Below are 11274 nucleotides of genomic sequence, written 5' to 3'. Positions count from 1 at the left end.
CAAACAGTTAACCAAGTTGACTGTTTGGAAGTGCTGAAAAGGCTACATGAGAAAGTTAGACGACCTGAACTTTTCACCAACAATTCATGGCTCTTGCATCACAACAACGCACCAGCTCACACGGCACTGTCTGTGAGGGAGTTTTTAGCCAGTAAACAAATAACTGTATTGGAACACCCTCCCTACTCACCTGATCTGGTCCCCAATGACTTCTTTCTTTACCCAAAGGTAAAGGAAATATTGAAAAGAAGACATTTTGATGATATTCAGGACATCAAGGGTAATACGATGACAGCTCTGATGGCCATTCCAGAAAAAGAGTTCCAAAATTGCTTTGCAGGGTGGACTAGGTGCTGGCGTCAGTGCATAGCTTCCCAAGGGGAGTACTTCGAAGGTGACTATAGTGATATTCAGCAATGAGGTATCTAGCACTTTTCCTAGGGTGAGTTCACGAACTTAATTTGCAGAGCTCGTACATGTTTAATGCAGTATTTTGAATTGGACTTTGTAGACTATCAGATTATACTAGAGTTTGGAGACCTGGAAGGAAAACAGTTTGCAGTGTCCTACCCTTACATAGAAACAAGAAGCCTTATAGGAGTTCCATCTGGTAAGAGCTGTTCCTCTTTGACAAATTGAGAATACCCACTGTAATGGGTTGAATATTGTCCTTCAATAATTCATGTCTACCTAGAACTTCAGAATGTGACTTTATTTGGAAACAGGGTCTTTGCAGACCTAACTAATTACTATGAGGTCATATTGGAGTAGGGTGGGCCCTCAACCCAACATCTGGTGTCTTTACAAGATGGGGAGTCAGCACACACAGATGGAAGAAGGCCATGTGACAGTGGAGGCAGAGGTTGAAGTGATGCAGCTACAACCCAAGGAACTCCAAGGATTGCTGAGAAGCTGCCATGCTGACACCTTGAGTTCAGGCTCCTGGCCTTCAGAACTATGACAGAATACATTTCTGTTGTCTTAAGCTACCAAGTTTGTAGTAATTTGTTATAGTGGCCCTAAGAAATTAATACACTCACAATAACATAGTGAGCTATGCTGAAACCTGGTCTCATCACGTTGGGTAAAATATGCTCTTTACTTGAGATGGACAAGCACTTTATTTCCTAAGGTAAGTGTATGCTTTTCACTCTGTTGATCCATAAATTGAAATCCCTCATTAAATTTAGGGCTCATCTATTGTGCTGTGATTTTTCTTTTTTTTACTGCAGCACTCTAGTCTACTCACAGTGATTTGTTGCTGGGGCCTAATGTTCTCACATGACAATAGAAAACCAAACTTTGTTGTCATCTCTTAAAGAATTGAGAATTGCATTCAAAAACGTTATATAAATTAAAAGGATGAATAAATTTACAGTTGTAAATGCAAACTGTTTTCCAGCTCAAGACAAGTAACAACCCACGGTGTTCTGGCAGGAGATCAGCTAAGAAAGGAAAATGGGTCCTAAAACTTGGACCTTCCCAACCCCGTAAGACCGGCAGGATGGAAATGATAACTGGTTCAGGACTCTTGCCAGCTCTAGAGAAATCCTGGAATAGGTGGCTCTTGTACATTAATACCCTGCCCAGGTGAAGAAACACATGGTCTCGCAGAGTCTCATCAAACCACTGGATTTCTCTTACATAAACATGTTCTCATTTCAGCCACCAAGTGACTGACTTGCGTGTACTAGGGGTTTAAATCAAAAATATGTACAGGGCATTAAACATGTACCAAGGGCAAAATTATGCTTCTGATGAACTCATGTGGCAAATGCCATGCGTCTATTCGCAGTCCGCTTAGCAGCATTTGCGGTGGATGATGGAGGGGCCTGACTCATCATAGTTCCTCCTGCTGACCTACCCCTGCTGGAAGGTGGACAGCGAGGCCAGGATGGAGCCCCCACCCACAGCGAGTACTCGTGCTCTGGCGGGGCCATGATCTTGATCTTCGTGGTGCTGAGAGCCAGGGCTGTGATCTCCTGCATCGTATCGGCGATGCTAGGGTACATGGTGGCCCCACCAGACAGCATCGTGTTGGCATGCAGGTCTTTCTGGTTGTTGACGTCACACTTCATGATGGAGTTGATACGGTCCCATGGATGCTGCAGGATTCCATACCCAGGAAGGAGGGCTGGAAGAGTGCCCCTGGATACCAGAACCACTCGTTGCCAATGGTGATCACCTGCCCATTTGGCAGCTCATAGCTCTTCTCCCGGGATGAGGAGGACACGGTGGTGGCCATTTTCTGTGCGAAGTCCAGGGTGACATAGCAGAGCTTCTCCTTGATGTCACGCATAATTTCCTGCTCAGCAGTGGTGGTGAAGCTGTAGCCACGCTCCAGGAGGATCTTCAGGAGGTAGTCGGTAAGGTCTGGCCAGCCAGGTCCAGACGCAGGATGGGTGGGGGAGGGCATACCCATTGTAGATGGGCAGAGTGTGTGTGGACCTGTTCTCAGAGTCCGTAACAATACCAGTGGTGTGACCAGAGGCGTGCAGGGACAGCATGGCCTGGATGGCCACATAGGCGTACATGGCCGGAGTGCGAAGGTCTCCAACAGGATCTGCATCACCATTTCACGGTGAGCCTTGGGGTTTAGGGAGGCCTCAGTCAACATCCATGGGGTGCTCCTTAGGGGCCACACACAGCTCGTTGTAGAAGATATAGTGCCAGATTTCCTCCATGTCATCCCAGTTGGTGACAATGCTGTGCTCAATGGGGTACTGGAGGGTCGGGATGCCATGCTTGCTTTGGGCCTTTTCACCCATGTTGCTGGTCTTTGGCACCATGCCCACCATAATGCCCTGGTGTTGAGGGCACCGAATGATGGATGGGAACACGGCCCAAGGGGGCATCATCCCCAGCAAAACTAGCTTTGCACATGCCAGAGCCATTCGTCAATAAGCATGGCGATTGCTTCTTCCCTTGCAGTTGGTGGAGGCAGTGGTCGTAGGGCATGGAGGAGTAGACAATGGAGTAGTGAGAGGCCGAGGAGTACGAGCTGGTTGTGGCGAGTGAGTGTCCTGTGATTTTTGAATATCCCATGGTTAAGTACATGGTTCCAATCACAGCTATGAAATAATAATGATAAAGTGGTACATCCTTCACCCAGCTTTCTTCAGGATCTTTAGGTTATACTTGAGGAGCTCTATAGTAGTTGTGCTGCTGGTTTCTGTGTGATTCACCATAACTGCTCAGCTGCTTATGGGGTCAGAGTCATGGGTTTGATTCCCTGGTGAAACAGTTGTCTTTGTTCTGGTTCTTCGCCGCTCACTTAACTCTGGCTAGTGTCCTTGAAAATGTTGATCAGAATTGGAATTGAGTGAAGATGTCTGGAACAAGTTCAACACTCTAACAAAGAAAACATTTCAAGAGCGCAGCTTACTAAAAGTGGGTCGGTAGGTGTCAACTTCTCATGCAAAGGACAATGTGATGATGATAATGTGTGATGTGAATGATATTTAATCTCATAGGTATATGTGGGTCAACAGTTTCACTCTCCAGCATTGGGTTCATAGTTTGGAAAATTAAACTGTGTCCCACGTTTGATCTCAATCTGTGCTAGATTTGTAGGCGCAATTGAGATGGCTTTGAAATTTATTAAGTTAATTATTAATTCAGCTCTTTTGATTTTCAGGATGAAATTAATTCTAGATTTTTATACTTGCCTCAGATATAGCTTTGGGAGTTCTGGGGATACATTGAAAATATTGCCCATTAATTTCTCCTGAGTCTTAGACTCTTATCCCAAATCTGACAAATTTGATCTTGGTTTTATAATAATCTCTAGCTAGGTGTAAACAACTTAACCTATAGGGTGTTTGTGTCAGTACAAATTTGCTCTTATGATTTACATTCTAATAGAGGTTATGAAAACAGATCTTGGGAGTTATTTCCTTTATGGCAAGATGCTGTGCTTTTAAGAAAACAATTTGGTAAAAAGGTTTTCTGTATGTAGAGGTACAACAGACCCGCTCTTTACAGTAAATAGTAATTGGTAAAATGACTTGGTAGAGACAAGGGGGCAAGGAGAGGAAACTCATGCTTTTCCCGGATTTGAATGATGATTTTATTACTCAAAGATTAAAGAAGAAAGTGGATTTGCCTTAAAGCATTTGGGATTTGAGATAAAAAATTTTAAAAATGCTCTATCATAATGCAGCATTTCATAGTTTTTCAGAGGTTAAATAAACTGTGCAGTAGGTTTAGTCAGAGAAAGGGGAATTTGGCAGAGTACCAGCTGATTATATTAATAAGACACCTATCGCCCTGGCTGCCCAGTCTGTCTTACTTGTGTCATTTATTACATTTAGGGATGAGGGCCTCCCTAAACATTTTGTATTTTCCTTTCATCAGGAAAAATCCGAGGAAATTTTTAGGGAGAACCTGAGATACCATGCCTGATGGCTTTTATTTGTCCTGTTTGTTTGCCCCTTTGGTTTATTACAAGGGAGAAAGCCTTAGAGTGTTAGGACACTCATGGAGGAGAATTTCGAGGCTCTACATACATTTATCTGAGAACCTGTCAAGTGCCAGGTGTGCTGCAGGTAAATTCACATATCCCAGTAGTCCTCTGACTTTTAGGGAAGTGAGGTTCAAAGAGATGATCTATTTACCCAGGATCACACAGCAATGAAACGGGAGTCAGGTTAGTCTGACTCCAAAGCCCGAGTTCTTTTCACTGCACCACATTATCTTTCAAAATGTGAAAGTAAAGTATCGAGTCCCACCTGCATGTTCACCAGGCACTTTCACCTCCTGGGAGGGAACAGAGCATGGTGGTTAAGAGGGCAGGCCCTGGAGGTAAGTGGCCTGGGTTCAAGTTTCACATCTGCTAATTCACAGCCATGTGACCCTGAGCAAGTTGCATGCCCTCTCTGTGCCTCATTTCTTCCTCTGTATACAAGGGCAGTAATGTTAGTACCTACACAACAGGAATGAGCAACGAGAACAAGGCCTAACACGTGGTGGGGACCAGGTTAGTATTTATCACTAAGCCTCATGATGACACTGTCTTACAGGTGAGGAACTGACTAACTTGCCTGGAATGGTACAGTCAGAAGGGAGTGACACAGATGGAATGGGGTTTGAGCCCAGGCTGATGATATGTCCAAGGCTCTTTCCGCTACGTCTCATCTGAGGATGATCAGGAGTCATCAGGAATTAGAATTAGGGAGGATACAGCGTACTCTTCCAAGTCCCTGAAATGTTTGCATTGGTCTCTGAGCACACACAAAAAAGAAAAGAAAAACAATAAGAAAATGCACGCAGTGAACATAGTGGTAGAGTGAATTGGGTAAAGGGGGTCAAATATATGGTAATAGAAGGAAACTATACTTTGGGTGGTGAGCACGCAATACAGTATACAGATACCAAATTACAATGTATACTGAAATTTATATAATGTTATTAACCAATCTTACCTCAATAAATTAGAAAAAGAAGAAGAAATGCATGCAACAGCTGTTCTCAGGGGTATATGAAATTCAGCGTCCATTACCAGAAGGTTCTGATTTCTAGTTCCGGCTCAGGAAGCTGGTTATGATGGAGGCCCTCACAGCTGTCTTACTCAGTATTTTCCCCTAGAACCTGACTCACTGCAGCCTGCATCTCCTTTCTCCCTACCCAAGACAAGCCCTGGCATTGCTGTGGAGACAGTAAGATCTGATCGCTGTGAAGTGACCGTGATTTGGGTCTCCTTGCAGAACTCCTCACGTTAGTTGTTGGGTTGTCAAAACTTTGGAGAAGATGGCTTTAGTACTGGTCGCCAAGCCCCTTCTGACTGTTGGTTCCCATGTGAGTGGGTGGCTGGGGTAGGGACGGGAGGCACTCCCCAAGCTTCTGAGCAGGAAAAAGTAAGGGTCATGTTGTCACCTCCTACCAAGTCTTCCCCTCTCTCCCCTTTGTTTTCTGTCCTTGGTAGGCAAGGGTCATTTTCCATTCACATGTAAAGGGACCACTATTCACACAAGGTACTTAAATACAGATCTCTCCACATGTTTCTGATGGAATTTATTTTTTTTGGTGGGGGGAAGGGAACAGGACTTTATTGGGGAACAGTGCGTACTTCCAGGACTTTTTTTTTCCAAGTCAAGTTGTTGTCCTTTCAATCTTAGTTGTGGAGGGCGCAGCTCAGCTCCAGGTCCAGTTGCCGTTGCTAGTTGCAGGGGACACAGCCCACCATCCCTTGCAGGAGTCAAACCGGCAACCTTGTGGTTGAGAGGATGCGCTACAACCAACTGAGCCATCCAGGAGCTCAGCGGCAGCTCAGCTCAAGGTGCCGTGTTCAATCTTAGTTGCAGGGGGCGCTGCCCACCATCCCTTGTGGGACTCAAGGAACTGAACTGGCAACCTTGTGGTTGAGAGCCCACTGGCCCATGTGGGAATCGAACTGGCAGCCTTTGGAGTTAGGAGCATGGAGCTCTAACCACCTGAGCCACCGGGCCGGCCCCCGTTTCGTTTCTTTTCTTTTCTTTTCTTTTTTAAATATATTGGCGTGACAATTGTTAGTAAAATTACATAGATTTCAGGTGTACAATTCTGTATTACATCATCTGTAAATCCCATTCTGTGTTCACCACCCAGAGTCAGTTCTCCTTGGCCCCCGTTTCTGATGGAATTTGATTTGAGGTCCTAGTTAGCCCTCAAATCTCCATTCCTCCTGCTTGCCCTGTTTTCTTCCTCTCCTCTGTTTCATCGAAATGAATAATAATGGTACCCCGAAGAGACCTGCTCCTTTTCCTTCTTGCCTGTTGAGCACCTCTTGACACCCTCAGCTTCAGGACTTGGCTCCCACTTGGCGTTCTCCATTCTGCCACTAAGAGTGTTAAGACACTCACAGAATAGCAATTTCAAGGCTCTCCATATTCTCGACTGTGGAGAGGATCAAAACTACATGCTCTGAGCACCCATCGAGGCCTAGGTGTGGTGTGGGTAAACTTGCATATCCCAGGAGCCTCTGACACAGTGCTTCTGATTACCATCCACCTCCTGCTCTTCTGTTAAGGATTGGTTCAAGCTCTACCTCCTCTGCAACTAGGCTGATCTGTCTGTCTGAGCTGCCCCGTTGGCATCTATCATAGAGCCCCTGAGGCAGACATGTCAGCACCTCTGTCATACAGCTCCCTCAACTCACGCTGCTGATTCCTGTAAACACAAATAATTGGCACCTTGCTGGGAACAGTCATTTTCCTGCCTGTGGGGTTTTTCTGGTGGGGTTATACTCAGCCCATGTGCAGGGCAAGTGAATGCGCCAGAAGCAGCCCTCAGAAAATGATGACAAGTTGATGCATACATTCCACAGCTTCCTCACCTTTTGCTTGGATAGCTCTGAGGCCATGTTCTACTGTATGTCCTAGAGCAGGGGTGTCCAAACTTCTTTCAAAGTTTTTTACCAAGGGCCATATGCGGTAAAATACACAAACAGCCGGGCCACTCACTCAAGGTGAAGTACGTATTGCCTCACCTGGTTTATTTAAGTAAACTAAATATATTTTTGGAATTTGCTGCGGGCCAATTAACAATGGATCGCGGGCCGCAGTTGGCCCACAGGCCGCAGTTTGGACACCGCTGTCCTAGAGGTACCCGGCAGGATGGAGCCTCAATTGTCCACAGCAGTAACCTGCTCAGTAATGTACCCTTTATTGGCTTCTTTTCTCTTCCCTGGCTCACTTCCTGTCACCCTTAGCAGAGCTTTCTGGGATCATCTCCAAAGTAAACTACTTGTACCTGAATCTGCTTCTGGAAAAATCCAACTCAGACAGACTCTTTCGATTGTCTTTTAATGTGATTGTTTTCCACAACTTTGTTGCAAATTCTTTTGTGGAGTGGGGTAGAAACTTCCTTTTCTTGATTCAACAATATTTATGGAGCACTTGATGTGTCTGAGACACTACTGGATTATACAGAAACTTCAAAATTGAATGACGTAGTACTTGACCTCTAGGAATTGTGACACGAAAATGGAGGTCAAAATAGCAATCTCAAAATCGCTTTCCAGTTTCTTTCTCTTGTTTCTTAATTGGTATGCTAACTGAAACAAAGAAAATGATGGTATGGTAACACTAGATTTAGAGGTTACATATTGTTCACGATTCACTGTTAGCAGTATTCGGTGATCCTCTGAATAAAAAAATACTGATAATTCTACACGGCTAAAGCATCAGATATCATTTTATCTCATGTTCTTTTCCAATCTTTATATTCACAATACTATAACAGATGGCAGAGCATAGATACAATTTTGAATTCTGCTTTTAAATTATCACTCTATGTATGTTTCCATTTTTAGACAGGCTTCATAATTATTGTAAGTAATTTAGAGTAGTGTACTGAGCTGATGTATCATAAATTAAAGAATAGTTTTCATATTATGTAATATTTAGATTATATACAACTTTTTACTATTACATATAATACTTCAATGAAAATCTGCCGACAGCTTTTTTTTCTTTTGATTGAAATATTTCCTTTTTTGGTTGTTTCCATGTCTTGGCCACTGTAAACAAAGCTGCAATGAACATTGGAGCACACGATTCTTTATCTCTAAATGTTTTCAGATTTTTTGCGTAGATACCCAGGAGAGGGATTGCTGGGTCATATGGCAATTCTATACGTAATTTTTTGAGGACCCTCCACACTGCCTTTCATAACGGCTGCACTAGTCTGCATTCCCACCAACAGAAGTTGTGGTATATATACACAATGGAATACTGTTCGGCAGTAAGAAAAGATGAAATAGGACCATTTGTGACAACATGGGTGGATCTTGAGATTATAATGCTGAGCGAAATAAGTCAGACAGAAAAAGCAGAGAACCATGTGATTTCACTGATATGTGGTATATAAACCAAAAACAATAAAAGAACAAGACAAACAAATGAGAAACAAAAACTCATAGACACAGACAATGGTTTAGTGGTTACCAGAGGGTAAGGGGGATGGGAGGTGGGAGATGAGGGTAAGGGGGATCGAATATATGGTGATGGAAGGAGAACTGACTCTGGGTGATGAACACACAATGGGATTTATAGATGATGTAATACAGAATTGTACACCTGAAATGTATGTAATTTTATGAACAATTGTCACCCCAATAAATTAAAAAAAAAGAAAAGAAATATTTCCTTTTTATAAGTTCTCAGAAACAGGATGATGAGCTGCAAAGAGGCTGAATATTTTTGTAGCTCTTCTTGTCTCTGACACTTCTGTTCTTTGAAGTACCTAGAGCAGAGAGAGCTGTTTAAATCTCCATGTTACAGAAAGTGGAGAGATGGAAAAAGTTACTAGATGTCTCTTAGCACTTTTTGCTATTACCCCAATAACGTGGATTAACGTAAGAGGCCAGTTAGCAATCACACTGGGAATCACGAGGAGTCTGGCCCTAAGGAGCAGATATAGGGCATCTGAACAGGACCATGCTCTTGGGAACAAGGGTCCCAGTGCACATCCGGGTGAGATGTGGGCAGGGCTCCCAGTAGCATGAGGCCGACAGATGGGAATACTGTCTGCCAGGTTTTGACTAGGACTGTGCTTAGCTTCCTGGCCTTGGTGGACTTGCTCAGGTCAGGCAGAAGCTCGTAGCAACTGTGTGTTTCCTAGAGCTGGGCTGCAATTTGAATGTGTCATTGTTTGCTTTGGTGATCCCTGACTCACCTGGCATGGTAACGACTGACTGATGGTCAGAAGGAGAAATTCTGGATGTTCCTTGCCTACTGGGAACCATTGTCTGCTTCAGAAAATCGCTGATACCCCGAACTCTGTGGTTTTAATTTAATCAATACACAGGACAAATAAACAGTTCAAGGCAGTTTCTAGATACCTGTTTGATTAAGTAATTGGTTAGTTACTTCATTCCTTATTAAACACCTATAAGCATGTTTTGAGGGGTTATCGCGTGCTAGTCATTGTTTCAGGTGCTAGGAATACAAAGATCAATCAGACTTGGTACCAGCCCTTGTGGGAGTGGTCTGTGATACAGTACTACACTGTAACTGTATTATTCTTCTGAATGAAAACAGAAGTCAAAACTCCAAATTCATTTTGTAGTTTATAATCCTGCAATTTCCAAAAAGGACTTAAAAATCATAACCTAGGTCATGTCCTGACCAGCCCTGTATGATCTCACTTATATGTGGAATCTAAAATCATCAAACTCATAGAAACAGTAGATTGATGGTTGTGACGGGGTAGGGTGGGAGAAATGGGGGGATTTTGGTTAAAGGGTTCAAATTTTTAGTCAGAAGTTGAATAAGTTCCATACAGCATGGTGATTATAGTTGACAATACTGTATTGTATACTTGAAAAATTGCTATGAGAGTAAATCTTAAATGTCCTCACCATAACAAACAACAAAATGATAATTGTGTGAGGTGAAAGATGTTAACTAACCTTATTGTGGTAAACATCTGGCAACATACAAGTATACATGTCAGTCATCACATTGTATATCTTAAACTGATACAATGTCATATGTCAATTTTGTTTCAATAAAGCTGGGGGACAGGGATACACGAAAGAGTTTGGGGAATATAATCAATAATGTAAAGATTTTGTAGGGTATCTGATGGACACTTGTCTTATTAGGGAGACCACTTTAGGGATAGTGTAGATGCCTGACCACTGCACTGTACACCTGAAGCTGAATAATAATGAATGTCAACTATAATTTTATATATATATATACACACACTCAGTGGATGTGGAGTACAGCATAAGGAATAGAGTCAATGGAACTGTAACAGCTATATACGATGTCAGAGGGGTAGTAGTTTGGGGGAGGGGAGTTATCACTTTGTGAGGGGTGTAAATGTCTAACTATTACATTGTTGTATACACCTGAATCTAATTAAAAAATCTGGGTGAAATTAACAAAATAAAAAGAAAATACTTTTAATTTTTTTAAAGTTTATTGGGGTGACAATTGTTAGTAAAATTACATAGATTTCAGGTGTACAATTCTGTATTACATCATCCATAAATCCCATTGTGTGTTCACCACCCAGAGTCAGTTCTCCTTCCATCACCATATATATATTTTTTAAATTTTATTTATTTATTTATTTTTTTATTACATTTATTGGGGTGACAATTGTTAGTAAAATTACATAGATTTCAGGTGTATAATTCTGTATTACATCATCTATACATCACATTGTGTGTTCATCACCCAGAGTCAGTTCTCCTTCCATCACCATATATTTGATCCCCCTTTACCCTCATCTCCCACCCCCCACCCCCTTACCCTCTGGTAACCACTAAACTATTGTCTGTGT

General features: G+C 42.7%; 1 pseudogene; it reads right to left on the bottom strand.

The window, feature by feature from the left end:
• Positions 1-1800: 1800 nt before the first annotated feature.
• LOC109435731 (actin, cytoplasmic 2 pseudogene) lies at positions 1801-2898 on the bottom strand (annotated as a pseudogene).
• Between the last annotated feature and the right edge of the window lie 8376 nt (positions 2899-11274).

This window comes from Rhinolophus sinicus, chromosome 18, assembly GCF_057876585.1.
Source record: "Rhinolophus sinicus isolate RSI-liver-muscle chromosome 18, RSI-T2T, whole genome shotgun sequence".
NCBI lineage: Eukaryota > Metazoa > Chordata > Mammalia > Chiroptera > Rhinolophidae > Rhinolophus > Rhinolophus sinicus.
The sequence above is the reverse complement of the archived record's forward strand: the minus strand, read 5'-3'. Positions and strand labels throughout refer to the sequence as shown.